This window comes from Neoarius graeffei, chromosome 5 (genome assembly GCF_027579695.1).
Source record: "Neoarius graeffei isolate fNeoGra1 chromosome 5, fNeoGra1.pri, whole genome shotgun sequence".
In the NCBI taxonomy this organism is placed as follows: Eukaryota; Metazoa; Chordata; class Actinopteri; order Siluriformes; family Ariidae; genus Neoarius; species Neoarius graeffei.
Window position 1 is genome coordinate 68,605,824 of NC_083573.1, and position 20,675 is coordinate 68,626,498.

Below are 20,675 nucleotides of genomic sequence, written 5' to 3' on the forward strand. Positions count from 1 at the left end.
TGACTGGAACTGTATCAGTTATTTTTGTCAATTCATGATCCTTTAACTCAGTCAATGAACTGTGGTAGTGACTTGGACATTTAAGTAATCGAAGATAAAACAGTCCAGGATTACGAGTTTCTTCGGCAAGTCAAACTGATGGGACACTAGCATTATACTATAACAGCTTTTATGCCAGAGCAATGAGGAACTGGGAGACAGACATGACAGGTCAAGGCAGATTTCTATTCTTTATCATTACTTCTACTTTTCAGTGATTTTTAGGTCTCACTAGCGTGCTTGCACATGTTGGGAAACACATATCTCTCTCTTGCTCTCCAACATAACTCTATTTCATCATGTTACCTGTTGGTTCAACCTGATTCCTCGCCATTCACACCCAATGTTCGACCACGCCCTTGATGCCACACATACTTTTACTAACTGAAAGTTTACAATATTCACATTATTTTTATCACCTAAGAGTGACTTACTTCCTTTGCTTCATAAATATGTAAGTGAATTAAGCGTAAATATAACTTAAACACCGTTATCTTGTTTTCTGTAAGCGTGAGTGAGTGGTGTGACAGCGGGGTCCATTTCAATGTTACAAACTTTTTGGTATCAGGAACTATTTGGACATCCCTCAAGGAGTTCGTTATAGTGGGGTTGCAGTGCATGTTCTATTAGTACAATGTAGTACTGCACAAAAGTCTTAGGCAGCCTATTTTTTTTTTTGTACAAACCTTTATTTTATGATCTCTGCCTTACTGAGTCAGTACAGAAATACTTTAAATTCCAAGCATTAGTTTTCCAGCACAAAATTAAATGTTACAGAAAAATGTTTGTATGTGAGTAAAGAAAGCAGCGTATTACATAAAGACTTTTCAGATTTAAAAAAATAAAAAGTAATGAAGGCTGCTGGGTTTTTCTACAAAAATATGATGCAAGTATGACAGTCTCCAGAAAAACTGTGGCTGGTCCTGCAGTTCTTAAAGCTCATTTCCTTGTAAAGTTGTACAAGTTATACCCGAGACTACTTTTTTTTTTTTAAGCAAAGGGTCATCACACCACATATTGAGTGTTTTCATACAGTATCCTATCTATCTATCTATCTATCTATCTATCTATCTATCTATCTATCTATCTATCTATCTATCTATCTATCTATCTATCTATCTATCTATCTATCTATCTATCTATCTATCTATCTATCTATATGCATGTGATTGGCTGCTACAGAAGGTGCAGTGATGGATGTTTAAAGGTTATGACTGAAAGTTGAATTCTGAGCAAACATTTCTATTGTAGTTGGCGTTTTGAGATGTTTCGTGTTGATTTGAGCTGGATTAGAGGAGTTGTGCTGCTGCACACACCGTGTTTCTTATGTGTCAACGTTTTGGCGAGATAAAATGTGTCCCGCATTTTATGATTCCGGAGCTTGCTGAAGCAAGTGAGCAATAATATCACGTGACCACCGTGGGGCGTGTTTGACCTACTTTTAACCGAAACAAGTCAGCATGGGCAAACATGGCGGACTCCATTCTCCCGCCAGCTAAAAGCTAACAGGAAAAAGAAGGAAAATAAGAAAGCGAATCAGCTAGAAAGTGCCCCAGAAAAGCGATGGAAACCAAAAGGTTGTCTGCAAGAATTTTTATGAAGGGACAGATTGACCACTGGAATCAACTGAAGGATGAAACGGGTGCAACATCTGATGGATTTGCAGTGTTTTGTCTTGGATTGGTGAGTCGGAGTATGGAGTTCGACACCTAATGTTTTGATCTTTACAGAGAAAGAAATGATAACACAAAAGCAGTAACGGAGAAAAGATGGATATATTTGTCTTTTGTTTCATAGATCTATTTGCGAAGGTCAACCATAAATTATATACCTGCGACTCAAGACTCTCAGGTTGATGCAGAGTCACGATGTTTTCTGTGCATCACCATCAGTTCCATAATTATGCTAATTAGTTAAAGCTCCATTGCATTCGGCTGTGTCTGTGGGGTCATACTGTTTACCTCAAGAGGTAGGATATTCAGTCCTAAAATGGAGAGTAGTGACCCTCAGCACATCAAAATGATCACATCTCGTCTGCACAATATCGTTCTTGTAGGACCTCGGAAAATGCCATGCACAGTTTATAAAAAAAAAATAATAATAATTTAAATTTCATATGACTTTGCAGTCAGCACTTTTTAAACAGTTGGAGTGGCTGAACTTCTATGTATACTCAAGTGTTTCACTCTCAGGAAAGAGTCCATGTTTAGAATGCCATTTAGGAAACTATTAATCCTTAACTGTCCAAATAATTCTTGAGGGGCTCTTTTTTTTTTAAAATATATATTCTAAGAGTCTACCATTCAGACCAGAAAGACTGAAATGTACTTATTTCTTTAAATAAAAATTATACAATTATCCCACCACGAGCTGGTCTAGTGGTTAGCGTGCCCACCTCTCGATCAGGAGATCGTGAGTTCTACTCAAGGTTGGGTCGTACCAAGGACCATCATAAAAATGGTACCTACTGGCAAAGCAGATGCGAGTGGGGAGCCAAATTCTCGCAGTTACCAGAGGACTAGTCGTCCCGTCACCCCCCCCCCCCCCCCCCACACACACACACACACACACACACACCCGTAACCCTAGCTGTAGGCCGAGGGCTATAGAAGCGGAGACTGGCGCTGCCCAATGCACCTTCAGGGCTTGGTTAGTACTGAGATGGGAGACTGCCTGGGAAGAAGAGAAGAGGTTGGCCAAAGAAGACCTGGTGAAGAGATCTCCAGACAGACATCAGGAGGCTGGGGTACACCTGGACTCAGATAGAAGGAAAAGCACAAGACCGGGTCCTCTGGAGATCCCTTGTCAACGGCCTATAGCCCAGGAGAGGTGTCAGGGCATAGAAGACAACCGCCTGGGAAGGACTTTTGACTTTTTGTACCGTGATCCCAATGAAGTGAGCCACTTCCTAAAGAAGGCAAAAGTAAGCAAGTATTCTGCAAGGAGTTTCTGATCTTAATGGGGCTTCCTCCTACTGTCCAAAAACATGCATGTAGGCGGCTTGGCCAGGTTCAGCTGTCCCAGGTGTGAACGAATGAGTGTGTGAATGGTACCCTGCCATGGACTGGCATTCTATCCACCCGAAAGGCTCCAGATAACAGTGACCTTGACCAGGATAAAGCTGTTAAGTGAGTGAGTGAATAAGCATCATACAATTTTTTTTTTTAATTATACAATTTTATTTATGACACACAGTCATAACAGTCTTACTGTGAGTAGAGCCTTTGTGACGGCACCATATGGCTGCTGAATTCATTTGGAGAGCTGAAAATAATGGTGCAGTTCTGATTGCGTTTCTAAGCCAGTGTGCTGTGGAAGAATCTGCTGAGATGGGTGTGCACACTTCCTCTTAACTCAAGATAACACGGACACCGTGCGTGGTCCTGTGGGAGAACAGAGAGATGTACTCATCGTGTAAGAGTGTCCTAACCTACAGATACAGTCAGTGACAGTAAAATGAGCAACAGTTCTATTTTCTGCAGTAATATGTGGCTATTCCCAGAGGCTTATGAGAAGACTCGTGATGTTAGTCATATGCTTGGAGCGAGTGTGTATCTCCTATGGGTACTTTTTTATCTTGAATGATAGGTCCTGACATAGCATGCAATCATATATGTGTTAATCTTATGAAAAATGCATTTGAGTGCATGGATAAAGCTGTCTTACTTAGGTATGTTCATACTGTATATCATAAGGTGAAACTTGTTTGAAATGCTTTAAATAATGAACTGATGGATATACAGAATGTTGACTTGTTGTTTTATGAATAAAATGTAGCACTGATCTTAGTAAATTAATGCCTGTCCACTTTTTCATGTACGTTTATTGTAATATTGATCTCGAAATCTGGATGTCCTATTCATAGATTCAAGGACTTGTCTCGTCGTGATGGTTGTGTTATGGACACCACAGTGACTGTATTGATGTGTTTGAAGGCAAGATTTAGGCAGCAGGTAGTGTTAATACCTCTTGACCTCAGGGTCCTGGTTTAATCCAGAGCTCGGGTTACAGAGCTGTCTATTAGAAGTGTTGCATGTTTTCCCCGTGTCCTTGTGGATCTCCTCCAGGTTCTCTGGTTTCCTCATACCATGCAAAAACATGCTGCTAGTTATGAATGAGTCTAAATTGCCTTGAGAGTGAATGAATGAGTGTGTGTGTGTGTGTGTGTGTGTGTGTGTGTGTGTGTGTGTGTGTGTATATGGTGGCCTGAGATGTACTGCTACCCCCTTTCCAGGAGTATCCCTGCCTTGCTCTCAGTGTTTCTGGGACAGGCTCCGGATCTGTCCGCAGGCCTGACCGAGATAAGTGATTACTCAAGATGAATATCGAGAATATTTTTGTCTGCGGATATGAAGTGGCATAATTGCTTCCTTGTGTTTTGACTTGTTTTGTTTGGTTGCCAACGTTTGGCACATTGCCAAAGTATAATGCAGCGATCAGCAGAAGCACAGCTCCTAGTGGAGTTCTTTCTGTATGACAGTGATGTTACTGTAGAATGTTTCTTAGGGTTTGTGATGCAGTCTGAGCTGAGGAGGAGCTGAGCGCTAGTGAAACAAAGGCTAATTCTGCTTTCCCACCCTCTCAACGTCTCCAGACATCAACCCTGACAATGACTCTAACTCTATAAGCAGGTGCGAGCGTATACAGCTTTGGGACTGCAGAGAACTCTGTAAAAACCTTGGAGAATCACACAGTGAGACCACTCCATGGTAGTATTAATAAACAAAGATTGTTTTGCTCTTCTATGCTTCAGTGGTATTTCTGATAAAAATCTAAACAGAAGAAAATTGAGAGATTTTATTGTAAAGCAGTATTCCAAATTGCGTATTTTCTGTTATTATTATTTTTTTCCAAAATGACAAACTCCACCTTAAAGAATATCAATAAATATGATTTTAGATTAAATGTGTGAATATAGTGTACAACCCCGATTCCAAAAAAAGTTGGGACAAAGTACAAATTGTAAATAAAAACGGAATGCAGTAATTTACAAATCTCAAAAACTGATATTGTATTCACAATAGAACATAGACAACATATCGAATGTCGAAAGAGAGACATTTTGAAATTTCATGCCAAATATTGGCTCATTTGAAATTTCATGACAGCAACACATCTCAAAAAAGTTGGGACAGGGGCAATAAGAGGCTGGAAAAGTTAAAGGTACGAAAAAGGAACAGCTGGAGGACCAAATTGCAACTCATTAGGTCAATTGGCAATAGGTCATTAACATGACTGGGTATAAAAAGAGCATCTTGGAGTGGCAGCAGCTCTCAGAAGTAAAGATGGGAAGAGGATCACCAATCCCCCTAATTCTGCGCCAACAAATAGTGGAGCAATATCAGAAAGGAGTTCGACAGTGTAAAATTGCAAAGAGTTTGAACATATCATCATCATCTACAGTGCATAATATCAAAAGATTCAGAGAATCTGGAAGAATCTCTGTGCGTAAGGGTCAAGGCCGGAAAACCATACTGGGTGCCCGTGATCTTCGGGCCCTTAGACGGCACTGCATCACATACAGGCATGCTTCTGTATTGGAAATCACAAAATGGGCTCAGGAATATTTCCAGAGAACATTATCTGTGAACACAATTCACCGTGCCATCCGCCGTTGCCAGCTAAAACTCTATAGTTCAAAGAAGAAGCCTTATCTAAACATGATCCAGAAGCGCAGACGTCTTCTCTGGGCCAAGGCTCATTTAAAATGGACTGTGGCAAAGTGGAAAACTGTTCTGTGGTCAGACGAATCAAAATTTGAAGTTCTTTATGGAAATCAGGGACGCCGTGTCATTCGGACTAAAGAGGAGAAGGACGACCCAAGTTGTTATCAGCTCTCAGTTCAGAAGCCTGCATCTCTGATGGTATGGGGTTGCATTAGTGCGTGTGGCATGGGCAGCTTACACATCTGGAAAGACACCATCAATGATGAAAGGTATATCCAGGTTCTAGAGCAACATATGCTCCCATCCAGACGACGTCTCTTTCAGGGAAGACCTTGCATTTTCCAACATGACAATGCCAAACCACATACTGCATCAATTACAGCATCATGGCTGTGTAGAAGAAGGGTCCGGGTACTGAACTGGCCAGCCTGCAGTCCAGATCTTTCACACATTTGGCGCATCATAAAACGGAAGATACGACAAAAAAGACCCAAGACAGCTGAGCAACTAGAATCCTACATTAGACAAGAATGGGTTAACATTCCTATCCCTAAACTTGAGCAACTTGTCTCCTCAGTCCCCAGACGTTTACAGACTGTTGTAAAGAGAAAAGGGGATGTCTCACAGTGGTAAACATGGCCTTGTCCCAACTTTTTTGAGATGTGTTGTTGTCATGAAATTTAAAATCACCTAATTTTTCTCTTTAAATGATACATTTTCTCAGTTTAAACATTTGATATGTCATCTATGTTCTATTCTGAATAAAATATGGAAGTTTTAAACTTCCACATCATTGCATTCCGTTTTTATTTACAATTTGTACTTTGTCCCAACTTTTTTGGAATCGGGGTTGTATGATTAGATGTAGTAGTAATAATAATAATAATAATAATAATGTATTTTATTTATAGGCGTCACTTGAGGACATCTTACGACACGCAATAAAAATCAAACATGTAGTAACAATGTACAGTGTAATATCTAATTTTCTAATCTCAAAATTAGCTCTCAATTGTGAGTCTTTTGGTGTCGACAGTTTTAAATCATATAACGTTTACCTTTACTCCAACAACAATGGGAGGGGGGAAGAAACGGCCATACTTGTTGAGGGTGTGTAACCATGTGCTGGAGTGTTTTGAACCACTAACCATGGTTTAGGACACTGAAGAGTAATTAGTGATGATCCCTGGTGCATGTGCGCACACGTTTACGAAAAATAAATAAATAAATGTATGTATGTCAGGTCGGGTCCAGTCCAGTCAGCCATCCATCCATCTTTTGGCTGCTCCCGATTAGGGGTCGCCACAGCGGATCTTTTGTCTCCATTGCTAGCTCTCTCTGTGTGTGTGTGTGTGTGTGTGTGTGTGTGTGTAATATATATGTATGTGTGTGTGTGTGTGTATATATATATATATATATATATATATATATATATATTAGTGTGTGTGTGTGTGTGTATGTATGTATATATATATATATATATATATATATATATATATATATATATATATATGTATGTATATATATATATATATATATATATATATAAAATATTCCAAGAACAAACCGACTATACAATATACAGATAAAAATGTAACGATAAAAAAATCTTTAAATGTGCCTTGTACATGTGAATGTGCATTAATAGTGAATAGTGCTAAAAATAAGAATTGTGACAAATGAAGATAAAAACTGTGCAAAGGTGGCAGTATTGCATGGAAGATAAATAAATAAAAACAAATAAACTAATGGTGTAAAGTGACTGACAGTAAACAAATGACAGTGACCAAATAGCTCTGGCAGTGTAAAAGTTAGAGGAGAATCAGGGTCATGAATAGGACTGTCAGACAGAGGTGAGTTCTTGTCCAGGATGATGGCTTGGGGCAGGAAAGATTTCCTGTATCGGTCCCTATGACAGCGAGGCTGTAACAGTCTGTTGGAGAAGGTGCTCCACTGTCTGTCTAGTGTGTGTTGGAGAGGGTGGTCAGGATTATCCATGATGGATAACAGTTTGTTCAGAGTCCTTCTCTCCACCACAGCCTCAAAAGTGTCCTGTTTGCAGCCAATCATGGCGCCAGCTATCATACTATTAATTAATATATTAATATACTCTTAATATACTGTCAGGACCTTGCACTGATATAATTATTATCACAGCTAAGTGTTATGTCTAACCTTGACCTCAGTACTCAAATGAAACCTTTTAGCACTTGTGTGTGTAGTTCCCCCCCCCCCCCCCCCCCCTGCAGTTTTTGTAAAGAAACAGATTTCCCCACAGGGCCCAGCCAAATACCTACGCAAGGTCAATGCTGTCAGATGTTTCTATCCTTGTGAGGACATTTGGTCTCCACCAAATTATAAAAACATGCCCACACACAGAGTTCTTAGAGTGTGAAGTCTTCATTTTAATCTTGGACATTTTTTCCAATGGCTGCACTCTCTGTCAGGGTCAGCAGGGGGGATCAGGGTGTCTGTCCTCTGCTGTAAGCTGGCATAACCATGCCTAAAGCTTCATGAGAGAGCTTCACCTCACATAGATGGAATGTTGGTCCGGACGTCCACAGTTAGACAGCGATGGGCCGTGACAGCTAACACCCAGAGAGAACATGGGTGGAGTTTCTGTTCTGTACTACACATCACATTCCTCTGTGATCAGCAGTGATAAAGTGATCATCAAATGAACTAGAACTCACTTCATGATTTTTTTTTTTTTTTAAATTATAATTTTTTTTTTTTTTTTTTTTGAGCAATAGCCAGTCTAGCAACCTTGGTAACTAGCAAGTTTTACACTTCTCGGAAATCTACATATAGATCTCATCTCATCTCATTATCTGTAGCCGCTTTATCCTGTTCTACAGGGTCGCAGGCAAGCTGGAGCCTATCCCAGCTGACTACGGGCAAAAGGCGGGGTACACCCTGGACAAGTCGCCAGGTCATCACAGGGCTGACACATAGACACAGACAACCATTCACACTCACATTCACACCTACGGTCAATTTAGAGTCACCAGTTAACCTAACCTGCATGTCCTTGGACTGTGGGGGAAACCGGAGCAGCCGGAGGAAACCCACGCGGACCTGGGGAGAACATGCAGACTCCACAGTATCCACACAGAAAGGCCCTCGTCGTCCACGGGGCTCGAACCCAGACCTTCTTGCTGTGAGGCGACAGCGCTAACCACTACACCACCATGCCGCCCCCTACATATAGATATAATGGGTATATATACAGTGGGGCAAAAAAGTATCTAGTCAGCCACCAATTGTGCAAGTTCTTCCACTTAAAAAGATGAGAGAGGCCTGTAATTTTCATCATAGGTATACCTCAACTATGAGAGACAGAATGGGGGGAAAGAATCCAGGAAATCACATTGTAGGATTTTTAATGAATTAATTGGTAAATTCCTCGGTAAAATAAGTATTTGGTCACCTACAAACAAGCAAGATTTCTGGCTCTCACAGACCTGTAACAACTTCTTTAAGAGGCTCCTCTGTCCTCCACTTGTTACCTGTATTAATGGCACCTGTTTGAACTCGTTATCAGTATAAAAGACACCTGTCCACAACCTCAAACAGTCACACTCCAAACTCCAGTATGGCCAAGACCAAAGAGCTGTCAAAGGACACCAGAAACAAAATTGTAGACCTGCACCAGGCTGGGAAGACTGAATCTGCAATAGGTAAGCAGCTTGGTGTGAAGAAATCAACTGTGGGAGCAATTATTAGAAAACGGAAGACATACAAGACCACTGATAATCTCCCTTGATCTGGGGCTCCACGCAAGACCTCACCCTGTGGGGCCAAAATGATCACAAGAACGGTGAGCAAAAATCCCAGAACCACACGGGGGGACCTAGTGAATGACCTGCAGAGAGCTGGGACCAAAGTAACAAAGGCTACCATCAGTAACACACTACGCCGCCAGGGACTCCTCTCCTGCAGTGCCAGACGTGTCCCCCTGCTTAAGCCAGTACATGTCCAGGCCCGTCTGAAGTTTGCTAGAGAGCATTTGGATGATCCAGAAGAGGACTGGGAGAATGCCATATGGTCAGATGAAACCAAAATAGAACTTTTTGGTAAAAACTCAACTTGTCGTGTTTGGAGGAGAAAGAATGTTGAGTTGCATCCAAAGAACACCATACCTACTGTGAAGCATGGGGGTGGAAACATCATGCTTTGGGGCTGTTTTTCTGCAAAGGGACCAGGACGACTGATCCGTGTAAAGGAAAGAATGAATGGGGCCATGTATCGTGAGATTTTGAGTGAAAACCTCCTTCCATCAGCAAGGGCATTGAAGATGAAATGTGGCTAGGTCTTTCAGCATGACAATTATCCCAAACAAACCGCCCAGGCAACGAAGGAGTGGCTTCGTAAGAAGCATTTCAAGGTCCTGGAGTGGCCTAGCCAGTCTCCAGATCTCAACCCCATAGAAAATCTTTGGAGGGAGTTGAAAGTCCGTGTTCCCCAGCGACAGCCCCAAAACATCACTGCTCTAGAGGAGATCTGCATGGAGGAATGGGCCAAAATACCAGCAACAGTGTGTGAAAACCTTGTGAAGACTTGCAGAAAACGTTTGACCTCTGTCGTTGCCAACAAAGGGTATATAACAAAGTATTGAGATGAACTTTTGTTATTGACCAAATACTTATTTTCCACCATAATTTGCAAATAAATTCTTTAAAAATCAGACAATGCGATTTTCTGGATTTTTTTTCTCATTTTGTGTCTCATAGTTGAGGTATACCTATGATGAAAATTACAGGCCTCTCTCGTCTTTTTAAGTAGGAGAACTTGCACAATTGGTGACTGACTAAATACTTTTTTTTTTTTTGCCCCACTGTAGGTATCACACAACAGGCAGTTTATTTGAGCAACAGTTCTGGCTACAGTGTTTTTTGACTTTGTTTTAGGAAAGTGCAAATGCTGCCCCAAAACTTGTCGTCTTAAGCAGCAGTCCTGAAGTGAATGAATGGATTTGTGAAAATAAATTTTTTTATAATGACACTATGCATTTTAGAAAATATTGCTCATGTCTAATTCTGTCAATTGGTTCATAGTTAGCGACAGTAAAACACACACGTTATATTTGGTTCAAAGATGTATCCAACTCTATTACTATGTTGATTTGATGAAATGCAGGAAAATGAAAAGCAATGCAGTGAACTGTTTTGAACCCAATAACAAAAGTCTTCCAGTCATGAGTTAGTGATGGATTATGACATGAGCAGTGTCTGTGTTGAAAGAGATTGAGAAGGAAAATGAATTACCGCGGTGTGTGTGTGTGAGAAACCGTGTGACGCAAACTGTTAACATGAGTCTGTGAAAAGGTCATACATTGCGGGGAGTTGTATTTAGCAAACGCTCTTATCCAAAACGACATACACTGTACCCAGAGCAGCCTGGGGAGCAGATAGGGGTTGGGTGCCTTGCTCAAGGGCACTTCAGCCATTCATGCTGGTTCACAGAATCGAACCGGCGATGTTTTAGTCCCAAAACTGCTTCTTAACCTGTAGGCCATGGCTTTCCCTTTACAGATGGGTTCACAAAAAAAAAGGAAAAAAGAGAAAGTACTTTCCCTTTTGTTTCAGACTGAAGGCTCTGTGTGCTCTGCTGCTCTTGTTGAGGGTGAGAGGGGTTTGTACTTGTACAGCACCTCACCTTCACTCGAATAGCAATTTTCATCTCACAGTACTGATGTGGGTTTCATCCAGGTGCTCCGGTTTCTCCCACTGTTCAAAGACATGCAGATTAGGTAAAAATACCCAGCCGCCGGTGTTGCACAAGCCAGTGCATACTTTGTGCCAGTCCCAAGCCTGGATAGACTGGGGAAAGTTGCATCAGGAAGGGCATCCGGTGTAAAAACCTATGCCAAATCAAATATGTGGATCAGGATGATCTGCTGTGGCGACCCCTAATGGGAGCAGCTGAGAGAAGAAGAAGAAGAAAACTGTCAGTCTACACTGTAGTTTCTTTAGTTTTAGAGCTATCTTTAGGTTTGTTTTTGTCTTTTTCCTCTTTGTATTGTTAAATACAAAGAAACAACTACCAACAGAAACAACTACCATCAATGAATCCTTTGGAGATATTTTTGACATCAACTGTGACCCACCAACAAAGGAAGAGATAACAGCAGCCATCAACAGATTGAAAAATAACTGGGCACCTGGAATAGATAACATTACTAGCCAAATGCTGAAAGCGGACATAAAACTCACTACAGACTTACTTTTCCATCTGTTTACTAAGATATGGAACTCAGAAACATTGCCAAGCGACTGGTGCCAGGGTCTCATTGTTAAGTTACCTAAAAAGGGGGATAAAACTATCTGTACAAACTGGCGCGGTATAACACTCCTCTCGGTGCCAAGTAAAGTTTTCTGCAAGATTATCTGTATGAGGCTAGATGAAGCAATTAACAACTTGGGCCTAGAAAAAAAATTGTGTGTTTCCGGTCGTCCGCCCGACCCTGCTAAAACCTTGCCGACCCTGTACATATTTTAACTAGTTAATTCAATAAAGAACTCAATTTCTAAACAAAATACATAGAGAAAATGATCAACAACGCGACATACAGTCTGTGTGGACTCGTTTACTTAAGACGATACACAAAAAAAATCCGTTCCGGGCGCTGCCATGTTGATCGGTCACATGACCACATGTTATCGCGATCACATTATCACTTATGGGAGTTTGTCGAGACAAGAACGAGAACATGGCGACCACCAGTGGCACCATGATTTTTAAAATTAACTTATGTTGTCATTTTTCAATAATTTTGTCCTTTAAATCAAATCTCAATTTAATCCAAATTTATAATTTACACCACCCAACACAAGATATAGCACACAACCTTAAAACATCCACTGTATCAGAAGACATAAGTCACACACGACCGTCAACAACAGCCCGACATGGAATAGAAATAGCCGAGGATATAAATCTGGGCGATCTGCTCCATCGGTAAGTATTTTATCACTAGTGTGAAGCCGCATAGTCAACATAGAAAAAAAAAATCCGACCGTCCTACCCTAAATTTTTTTGAAGGGTTGACAGGAAACACACAATTTTTTTTTTTTCTAGGCCTTACTTCGCAAAGAGCAGGCTGGGTTCAGGCCAGGAACTGGGTGTATTGATCACATATTTACATTGAGGAACATTTATGGAACAATTTATGGAATGGAATAGCAAGATTCACTTGAATTTTATAGACTTCGAGAAGGCTTTTGACAGTTTACACAGGGAGACCCTCTGGAAAATTCTTGAATCATATGGTTGCCCAGATAAATTCGTAACCACCATTAAAGTATTCTATGAAAATTTCTCCTGTAGTGTAATCCACAACAAAAAGATGTCAGACTGGTTTAACATCACAAGTGGAGTGTGACAAGGCTGCGTAATGTCACCTATGCTATTCCTTGTTGCTATCGATTGGGTCATGAGGAAAACAATTGGAAACAAACGTAGAGGAATAAGATGGACACTAACATCTATGTTGGAGGATATTGATTTTGCCGATGGCATAGCTCTATTGTCAAGTAATAGAAAACATCTACAGGAAAAGACTGATGACCTTGGAAAAGCTGCAGAGTGGATAGGCCTAAAAATTAGCAAGACGACGACGAAGACCATGCAACTCACTGATGCACCACCCATAATAACTTTAGAAAATGATGCGCTAGAGGAAGTAGGCGAATTTACATACCTTGGCAGTATAATTAGTAAAGACAACGCTACAGAGAAAGACATTACCAACAGACTGCAGAAAGCAAGAACATCTTTTCATCAACTAAATAAAATATGGAGATCTCGTAACATCACAGAGAAGACTAAGCTAAGGATTTATAACAGCAATGTTTTGTCAGTACTCCTTTATGGTGCAGAATGCTGGAGAATTGTACAGAGGGATAGCAAAAGACTGTCAGGGTTTCATTCATCGTGTCTGTGAAAAATTTGTAGCATATACTGGCCTAATAAAATATCGAATCAAGCACTGTATGAACGGACAGGTCAATGCGACATCATGACACAAGTTAAAAGGAAAAGATGGAAGTGGTTAGGGCATGTGATACGCAAAGATCCAGAGAATATAACAAGACAAGCTTTGAAGTGGACACCTGATGACGGAAAGAGGAAAAGAGGAAGACCAAAAGACACCTGGAGGCGTACCATTGAGAAAGAATTCAAGAGCATCCAAAAGACCTGGGGAGAGATCGAAAAGAAAGCAAAGAACAGAGAAGACTGGAAAATCTTGGTGGAGGCGCTATGTGCCACCTAGGCACAATGGCGAAGGAGGGATTGTCAAATCACCTAGAGTGGAGGAAAGGGACTACATAAATGTATATTCCAAATTACTGTCTTCTATATTACATTAATGGCCAGAGAAATTTAGATCTTTAGAATACATTTTGATGAATACTTGGTGTGTGGTGCAACAGGAACCATCTGCAGCTCAACACCTCGAAAACCAAGGAGCTGGTCATTGACTTTGGGAGGTCCAGACCAAGGTCACGACCAGTTCTGATCGAGGGAGTCGAGGTGGAGGCTGTAGATTCCTACAAGTACCTCGGGCTGTGGCTGGACAGCAAGCTGGACTGGACTTGTAACACCAAACACTTAGGCTACATCCACACGACAACGGCAACGAGATGTTATTTAAAAATATATCGCGTCCAAATGGGCAACGATCAGTAAAATATCAGGTCCATATGGCAACGCAACGCTTGCTGAAAACGATGCAATACACATGCCACACCTCTAGGGGCGCTGTAAGACGGTCCCTTCGGAGACACCAGAACAATAGAAGAAGTAAGGACGCATGCGCATAAACTATTATGCGCGAGACTTCATATTAGTCACAAAGTCAGGAAAATCTGTTCGTAAAATTACATTATAATGACCAAATACAATGAAAAGTATTTTTCCAGTCTCACCTGTGAAAGGTAATCCCATGTGATCTCGTTTGGACGGCAAACCTGTTGGTACAGTTAAACGCGGCTAATCTTTATTCTCCGCTTTGACCTTTCCAATATGGCGGCGAGGATGACGTATGATTCTACGCGGAAGGCGGCGTCTTTTAATGGTCCGGAATAAATTGAATACTACACGTTGATGGATTAATTTATTGTTTCTCACCTGTGAAAGGTAATCCCATGTGATCTCGTTTGGACGGTAAACCTGTTGGTACAGTTAAACGCAGCACATGAATCTTTATTCTCCGCTTTGACCTATCCAATATGGAGGCGAGGATGACGTATGATTCTACGCGGAAGGCGGCGTCTTTAATGGTCCGGAATAAATTGAATGCTACACGTTGATGGATTAATTTGCTCCTCTACGCCCTTTTTGAGGAATGTACTGTAGGACTAAAACCAACATCTGAAGAGGTGAGATTGCTCCTTTTTCCCCCTATTTTTGCTGGTGGGATTGACTCTGCCGTAAGGGCAGAGTCTCTCTCTCTCTCTCTCTCTCACTTTGCACCATTACACAATAAATATTCACAGTGAAAATATTTTGTAAGTGCGTTTCATGAACCAAGTTATAGGATTTGTTGACAACTCGCATCGCAATGAGAAGATCATTGGCACTACTGGTGTTAAGAATCAGACCATTTCATAAATGAATATTTTGCTGTAGAGCTGCAGTGTTTGTACAATTGCATGTTTTTGCTTCACTATTACTGTCACTATTCTGCTTCTTGCATTACTACTGTGAACTAACACTGAACATAATAATAATAATAATATCCAAGCTCGTGTTTCACACTCACTAGTGCTCTGTAAAGCTTTTTCCTGGTGATATCCTGGTGATATTCGTTACACTTCTACCCGGCGTGAAGCACTCAGTCATGTGGTTGTGACGTCATCGTAAACAAATCCGTTCTACTCATCCAGACAACTTCACAACGGCAACGTTGACAGATCTTTCCACTCTGGAACCCGTTCTCAAAAAGATTGCGTTTTGGGCACCCAAAACGCCGGTGCCGTGTGGACGCCAGGCCTAAACGATAAGCAATTGTATCGGAGTCACCTGAATCCGTTGCCGTGTGGACAGGGCCTTATACAGGAAGGGACAGAGCAGGCTATACTTCCTTAGGAGGCTGCGGTCCTTTAACATCTGCAGGAAACTCCTGTGGATGTTCTATCAGTCTGTGGTCGCCAGTGTCCTGTTTTACACCGTGGTGTGCTGGGGGGGGGCAGCACATCCAAGAAGGACACATCCAGGCTGGACAAACTGATCAGGCTGGCCGGCTCTGTGGTCGGCATGAAGCTGGACTCTCTGGTGACTGTGGCAAGAAGAGGTCTATGGACAAACTATTGAACATCATGGACGATGCCAGTCACCCTCTGCACACCGTCATCAGCAACCAGAGGAGCCTGTTCAGTGACCGAATGCTCCTTCCCAAGTGCAGGACGAACAGACTTAAAAACTCCTTTGTCCCTCACGCCATCAGACTGTACAACTCCTCTCTGGGGGGAAGGAGGGGTAACAGGAGGACAGAGGACGGGAAGGAGCAGTCGCCTAGCCTAACAATAAGCAATACCGGACAATGTGCAATATAATGTGCAATATAAAGTGCAAGAGCTCTCCTGCTGCCCCCCCTTTTCCCCTCCTTCCCCCCTTCCCCATATCTTATTCTTTTTTTTCTTTTTATATTTGTATATGGGCGGCACGGTGGTGTAGTGGTTAGCGCTGTCGCCTCACAGCAAGAAGGTCCTGGGTTCGAGCCCCGGGGCCGGCGAGGGCCTTTCTGTGCGGAGTTTGCATGTTCTCCCCGTGTCCGCGTGGGTTTCCTCCGGGTGCTCCGGTTTCCCCCACAGTCCAAAGACATGCAGGTTAGGTTAACTGGTGACTCTAAATTGACCGTAGGTGTGAATGTGAGTGTGAATGGTTGTCTGTGTCTATGTGTCAGCCCTGTGATGACCTGGCGACTTGTCCAGGGTGTACCCCGCCTTTCGCCCGTAGTCAGCTGGGATAGGCTCCAGCTTGCCTGCGACCCTGTAGAAGGATAAAGCGGCTAGAGATAATGAGATGAGATGAGATATTTGTATATGTAAATAACTTAATTTATCTAGAAGTTTTCTCTATTATTTTCTCTGTTTATCTGTAATGATGCTGCTGGAATCTTAATTTCCCTGAGGGAACCTGCCCAAAGGACTCAATAAAGTTTTATCTAATCTAATCTAATCTAATCTAATGAGCAAATCTTGAATGCTGGAATAATCCATACATGCGTCTTGGCAACCGCAAGCACACCTTCTAATTCAATGTTTTTTCTTTAATTTTATTAATTAAGACACTTTGTCTTAAAGTAATGATGGATGTTGTTTCTCTTTACTTAGGTGAGCAATTCTTGACATATGGATTACTATAGTTGTGGTATAGGGCTATTTGCTATGTTTATTAGTTACTATTTTATATCAAACACATTTAAGAAGGCAAGAAATTGCACTAATTAACTTTTGACAAGGTATATCTGTTAACTGAAAAGCATTCATGGTTAGAGAAGCAGTTTTGGGACCAAAAGATTGCAGGTTTGATTCCCTGGACCAGCAGGAATGGCTGAAGTGCCTTTGAGCAAGGCAGCTAATCCCCGGCTGCTCTGGGTATGTTGTACGTCATTCTGGATAATTCTGGATGTCTGCTAAATGCCATTAATGTAATGTAATAGTGTGCAAAGCATCATCAAGGAAAATGGTGTCTACTTTGAAGAATCTAAAATATGAAACATATTTTGTTGTTTTTTAACAGTTTTTTGTTTGTTTGTTTGTTTACCACATAATTCCATACATGTTCCATGTTTTATTTTGTAGTTTTGATGTCTTCAGTATTGTAGAAACTGGTCAAAATACAGTAAAACCTATGAATGAGTAGGGGTGTCCAAACTTTTTATTACTGGTACTGTATTTCGACTAAAAAGGCCTCAAGATGCTCGTACTATGAAATTAAACCAAGATATGTTTTATAGATGAACATGAATATGTTTATTTTTTGCCTAGTTTGGTCCTCCATATTGGTGCTGGGCAACAGGATAATGTAATTGAATATCAGCAAAGTCAAAGATGTAATGGCTGCTAATCCTTCATGAACGATGATATTGCTCGTTTCGAGAGGCGGTATTTTAAACAAAGACCCAAATATTTTCATTTTGATTAGATTGCGGTTTCCTTGACTGCCAAAATGACCCGAGTTATGAATCTAGTGACTGGTGCAGGCTGTAGACCAGTTTTGAAGGTAGTAAATATCTTAAATAAAGTTGACAAGATGTATGCTGTAATATATTATTTATGAGGCATTTATTTATTAGAGAATATAGAGCTCCATTGTTCTAAAACTCCTATTCAAATGTTTTTGATTTACATTTGTTGATGACTAGAACAGGATGACATGAAAATACTTTAGCTTTGTACATGTATTTCCTCATTAGCTTCTTCCTCTCTGCTTTTTGTTTAAGTCGGTTGTTTACAAGCCAGTAATTAGTGATCCGGGTGCTCGCATTTGCAGGCGACGATGTGACCTGATTGTGGAGCTCAAGGTTTTTAAGCCACCTTTAGATGAAAGAAGCTTCTGAATAATGTTTTACAACCCTGATTCCAAAAAAGTTGGGACAAAGTACAAATTGTAAATAAAAACGGAATGCAATGATGTGGAAGTTTCAAAATTCCATATTTTATTCAGAATAGAACATAGATGACATATCAAATGTTTAAACTGAGAAAATATATCATTTAAAGAGAAAAATTAGGTGATTTTAAATTTCATGACAACACCACATCTCAAAAAAGTTGGGACAAGGCCATGTTTCCCACTGTGAGACATCCCCTTTTCTCTTTACAACAGTCTGTAAACGTCTGGGGACTGAGGAGACAAGTTGCTCAAGTTTAGGGATAGGAATGTTAACCCATTCTTGTCTAATGTAGGATTCTAGTTGCTCAACTGTCTTAGGTCTTTTTTGTCGTATCTTCCATTTTATGATGCGCCAAATGTTTTCTATGGGTGAAAGATCTGGACTGCAGGCTGGCCAGTTCAGTACCCGGACCCTTCTTCTACGCAGCCATGATGCTGTAATTGATGCAGTGTGTGGTTTGTCATTGTCATGTTGGAAAATGCAAGATCTTCCCTGAAAGAGACGTCGTCTGGATGGGAGCATATGTTGCTCTAGAACCTGGATATACCTTTCAGCATTGATGGTGTCTTTCCAGATGTGTAAGCTGCCCATGCCACACGCACTAATGCAACCCCATACCATCAGAGATGCAGGCTTCTGAACTGAGCGCTGATAACAACTTGAGTCGTCCTTCTCCTCTTTAGTCCGAATGACCCGGCGTCCCTGATTTCCATAAAGAACTTCAAATTTTGATTCGTCTGACCACAGAACAGTTTTCCACTTTGCCACAGTCTATTTTAAATGAGCCTTGGCCCAGAGAAGACGTCTGCGCTTCTGGATCATGCTTCGATATGGCTTCTTCTTTGAACTATAGAGTTTTAGCTGGCAACGGCGGATGGCACGGTGAATTGTGTTCACAGATAATGTTCTCTGGAAATATTCCTGAGCCCATTTTGTGATTTCCAATACAGAAGCATGCCTGTATGTGACGCAGTGGCGTCTAAGGGCCCGAAGATCACGGGCACCCAGTATGGTTTTCCGGCCTTGACCCTTACGCACAGAGATTCTTCCAGATTCTCTGAATCTTTTGATGATATTATGCACTGTAGATGATATGTTCAAACTCTTTTGCAATTTTACACTGTTGAACTCCTTTCTGATATTGCTCCACTATTTGTCGGCGCAGAATTAGGGGGATTGGTGATCCTCTTCCCATCTTTACTTCTGAGAGCCGCTGCCACTCCAAGATGCTCTTTTTATACCCAGTCATGTTAATGACCTATTGCCAATTGACCTAATGAGTTGCAATTTGGTCCTCCAGCTGTTCCTTTTTTGTACGTTTAACTCTTCCAGCCCCTTATTGCCCCTGTCCCAACTTTTTTGAGACGTGTTGCTGTCATGAAATTTCAAATGAGCCAATATTTGGCATGAAATTTCAAAATGTCTCACTTTCGACATTTGATATGTTGTCGATGTTCTATTGTGAATACAATATCAGTTTTTAAGATTTGTAAATTATTGCATTCCGTTTTTATTTACAATTTGTACTTTGTCCCTACTTTTTTGGAATCGGGGTTGTATATTTGGGCACTGTTTTTAAATTGTGTGGAGCGTGAGGTTACCACGATAATGCTGCTGTAAACAGCTATATATGTGGAGGTGGAGGCAGGGCTAAAAAGTCCTCATTTGTCACATTACAGAGCAGACATTTTCTAAAACTGTGAAATGTTTCAATTCACAAATACAGCGTTAGTCAAAATTCTGGTAACACTAATGGATTATTTTTCTCCTGCAGATAGACATACGCCATGGGTGACATTTCCCCACGAAATATGTGTCCGGGCTTTAAATGGTACTGTTGCTCGCTGGTTTTTGTGTGTTGGACATGATGGCAAACAGGTTGAAACCGTCCTGTAAATCATCTTGCACATATGATGTATGTTTTGTGAATAAATGGTTTCTACCATTTAAGTGTTAACATAATTTGGACTAGCCCTGTATTCGTATAAATATGGAGGTGATTATAGAAAATTGCGTGCGGTGATTGGTCGAGAAATTCAGACTATTACTTGATAATCACCTCGAGTGACTTGGCAAAATGGCGGCCAATCGCTTTGTAAGTGAGGAAGAATTACAAATTATAAAAGAAAATGCTGTTCTAAAAGCACTAAAGATACTATGAAGTTTGGTCTAAAACTATTCAAAGGTAAGGCGGAATTGTGATTTTATTTTATCTGTTTCAAAACAAAGTATTTTATGTGAGTCGGTATAGATAAGTGACACGTCTGCATGCGTTACATTTGCATGCTGCTTCTGAAGTTTGAAATAAATTTTTTTTTAATGATTAAATTTTTTTTTAAAAATAA

The 20,675-nt window shown here is 41.0% G+C and overlaps 1 protein-coding gene across 1 annotated transcript in view; it reads left to right on the top strand.

Annotated features, from left to right (window-relative positions):
- The window catches only part of plecb (plectin b), a 213,574-nt gene that overhangs the window by 34,876 nt on the left and 158,023 nt on the right, over positions 1–20,675 (top strand). The window lies entirely within an intron of this gene.